The sequence below is a fragment of the Pteropus vampyrus genome, unplaced genomic scaffold (genome assembly GCF_000151845.1).
Source record: "Pteropus vampyrus isolate Shadow unplaced genomic scaffold, Pvam_2.0 Scaffold49, whole genome shotgun sequence".
Lineage (NCBI taxonomy): Eukaryota > Metazoa > Chordata > Mammalia > Chiroptera > Pteropodidae > Pteropus > Pteropus vampyrus.
The window spans coordinates 1313539-1317386 of record NW_011888830.1 but is presented as its reverse complement, the minus strand read 5'-3'; the positions used below and the strand labels follow the sequence as shown (position 1 = coordinate 1317386).

Below are 3848 nucleotides of genomic sequence, written 5' to 3'. Positions count from 1 at the left end.
TGAGTTAGTGTAAGTAGGTGCTTAGACCTGTGTGGCTAGCACAGTTGAGGGCAGCTCTTCCCATTGGCCCTCATTTATTGCTTAATACCAGGCCTCTGTCATGAGCTGAGACCGAGACAATTGAGACTCTACCTCAGCCCTCGTGGGGATTCATCTTTAGCACCTCTAATTAGTCAGACAGAGATGTTTTCTAGTTTATATTTTAAGGATTAATACTATCTCAAAGCCTCCTTTGGGAATTTAAAGAACTTCCAATAGTAGAGCGAAATTTGGGGGGAGGGAGATCCTAGCTCTTGCATTTGAAGCCCAGCTTGATTGCTTCCTAGTGGCACGATCTCGGACAATTTGGGGACAATTTTAACAGAGAGGTATGCATATCCTTCTGTTTGATTCCTTAAACAGAGAAATCAGGGCCAAATAAATGAATTCATTCCATCAATGTTTATTAACTGCTACTATGGGTCAGGCACTCTTCTAGGCCCTGGGGATACTGAAGTGAACAAGACAAAACAAAACAACATTTCTGTCCTCATGGAGCTTAGATTCTAGGTGGGGGGCGGGGCTGGGAGAGAGAGGCAATAAATGAAATAAATGAAAGTATGGTATAAATGATCAATACTACGGAGAAAAATAAAACTGGGAATGAGGATAAACTTGATTCTTTTTCTCAAGTCTCACTACTTAAAAAACGAGAGAGAGAGAGAGAGAGAGAGAGAGAGAGAGAGAGTGTGTGTGTGTGTGTGTGTGTGTGTGTGTGTGTGTGTGTGTGTGTGTTGGTGCCAGTTCCATGTATATTCCTGTGGAAACCAGAAACTGGAGAATCCCAGGAGAGCCTGTGCTGGGAATATTTTTCTTTTCACATAAAAATTTCGGTTAAATTTGAGTTAGGTTCTCCTTTTTTAAATCTTCCCTTCATTCTATAAACACGTTTGCTTCTTCAGTCAATTCAGATTCGTTGTACATGTACTTGGGGGCGAGAAAGTCCTTTCAGGATTGGCAATAACCTTAATTCTCTCTTACCTGCCGGACTGGTGGTGATTATGTCTTTCCCACCTCTATGTCTGAATGTCAACATCTGAAGTCAGAGGAGGCCCTCTGCGTTAAATTCTCTTTCAAAAATTCTTCTTTTAAATATTCATGGCAATGGCTGATCTCCAACCTATGAAATAAAAGTAGAGGTTTTAAACTAATCTTTTCCATTTAATTCCCCCATTTCAAAGACTTTAGAAACAGGTCTGAAAATTGTAGGAACCACGAATTTAAAAAGCGTTAGTTTGATATGTCTGAAATTAATGTTTTAATTTATTCACCACAGAATGTCTTCACACATCGCTGTTTTCTGCAATTTATACCATATACTGTCTACTCAAGTTAATGTGTGAAGCATGGTTAAATTATGCCTGAAAAGGAATATGAAAAGTATACAATATGGTGATGAGAAAAGGGGCTAAGTAGGAGTAATGGGGCAAAATTTAAATATGACATATTGAAATAGAAGTTTCAGAAAAATTGTCAGGTGTCTAAGATGTGCCTAACTGGGACAAGCTCCTCAGAAAAAGACTAAAGCATTAGAGGCCGTCTACTGGAAAAGAATTAGACAGAGTTCTAGAAAATATTTCTGCAGGGAACATGTAATAGCACATGTGGCCTAAATGTAGACTAGATAATCTAATAAGCTTTTGCATGTCTCATATCTTTAGTTTTCAACCTTTGGTTAATTATGTCAAGGAAGGTTTGGGATAAAGATCAAATGAACAAGTCTTTAGAAAAGGGAGACGGATTTTGTCAAAATGGTTTTATTTATTCTTTTTGCCAATGTGTATAACATGCTGATGAGACTTTTATTCATTTTCTCATGGCTAATTTAATGCTGGTGAAGGGGGCCCAACTGATGGCCTGGAGACTGCAGTCTGCCCCACACTTGCCTGATCTGTGTTTTAGTCTCATTCTAAAGGCGTCTAGGAGAACTGTAACGGCAGGGTGGTGTCTGTGTGATTCAGTTTTCTTTTTCGAGGTCAATAATGCGATACTCATTAGTGTTGTTAAATGTCAGCATGTAATTTGGAGATGGCCTTCATTAATTCTCTGAAACTGCTACCTACGTGCGAAGCACTTGCTTCTAGGTTTTAGGCCCTGTGGGAGCTACACATCTCTGAGAGACTTCTGCCTTCAGTGAGCATGCAGTTTGGTTAGCTGCTAAACCGGGGACAAGCTGCTGTCTTTGCATGGGCCGTCACTTCTAAAATATGTGGGGAGAAGGGATGTGGGGAGAAGGGATGTAGGGAGAAGGGATGTGCAGGAGCACGTCGCCAGGTTGGTAAGTCCAAGTTCATTTCCGTCTATGATGTTTTTTTAATGGACTTATTTTCACTCTTGTGTTAGGGTTCTCTGGAGAAACAGAATCAATGGGAGAGATTTAGATACAGACGTACACATAGATGTACATACAGATAGAGAGATTTGGGGAATCGGCTCACGTGATCCAGAGGCTGAGAAGTCCCATGAGCTGAGCGTGGAGCTGGAGACCCAGGAAGACCAGTGCCATAATCCTGAGTCTGAAAGCCTGGGAACTGGGGGAGCCGATGGCATAAGTCCCAGTCCCAGTCCAAGGACAGAAGACCGAAGTCCCAGCTCAAGCAGACAGGTAGGAAGTAAAGGGGGTGCATTCCTTTCTCTGCCTTTTTGTTCTGTTCGGGTCCTCGGTGGATTGGTGATGCCTGCCCACCCCAGGGAGGGCCATCTCCCAGATCCACTGACCCAGCTGCAGACCTCATCTGGAATCTATGGCCAGGCCATGCTGTACCTCATGAAGTCCTAGCATTGTATCTGCTAACGCCACCTGGAAATGCCCTGCAGACGCATCCAGAAGGAATGTTTAATGTGGGCGCCCATGGCCCATCAAGTGGATGCATACCGCTAACCATCGCACCTCTGACGTCATGTTTCAGCAGAATAGCATTCCTTTCAAGCTGAGAGTTCAAGGTGGGAATAATTTTTGGACTCTTTCAGAGGAGGCGTAAGTAGGACAGGCTGATCTGGGACTGCCTGGGCCTTCGGTCCGAAGCCTGGTCCTGTTCCAGTCCTCGGGCACGCTCTAAATGCCTATCCCCATTTCCCCGCTCTGCCTCCCCTGGGGCTGAATCTCATCAGTGACCCAACCTCCCCGGAGTCCCCCTACCATTCGGGCAACAGGGAATAGCCCTGGGCACAGGAGGTCGCGCAGTACTCCTCGCCCCCCGTGGTGGTGGTGGTGGTGGTGGTGGTGGTGGTGGCTGCTGCCCATGAACCAGCACACTCCCTGTCTATCCTGAGGCCAGAGGGTCTTTTCTTTTCATCTGCAGAATCCTTCGTTATTTTATGTATGTATGTATCGCCTACAGTACCTGGTCTTCCTAGGTGGTCTCCCATCCAAGTACTAACCAAGCCCAACTCTGCTTAGCTTCCGAGATCAGACGAGATCAGGCTCGTTCAGGGTGGCATGGCTGTAGACACATCTGCAGAATCCTTTGTAGTGCAACCCTTGAACCTTTGCTCGAAAATGCTTTGACAAGTTCTATATCTTATGGGGGGTAATGTAGTTTTTAAAAACAGCAAAAGAAAACAAGTTGGATATCTGCTATGAAACTTAGGTGATTTGGTGATTCTTCTGGTTTCATAATTTGATTATTAGCAATTAATACTATGTAGATACGTCTATACACTTCTAATAATTTTTACTAATTTAACTAGAATAGTTTATGCTCGTATAACAAAATGTAATACATTCCATATTTGCTTTCAAAATAATGATTTAGCACTATGAAGTGACACTGCAATAGTTTCAGTCTTTGAAGAATTAGGGCGAGATT

At 43.3% G+C, this 3848-nt stretch overlaps 1 pseudogene; it reads right to left on the bottom strand.

The window, feature by feature from the left end:
- Window positions 1-3371: 3371 nt before the first annotated feature.
- On the bottom strand, window positions 3372-3490 carry LOC111739308 (annotated as a pseudogene).
- Between the last annotated feature and the right edge of the window lie 358 nt (window positions 3491-3848).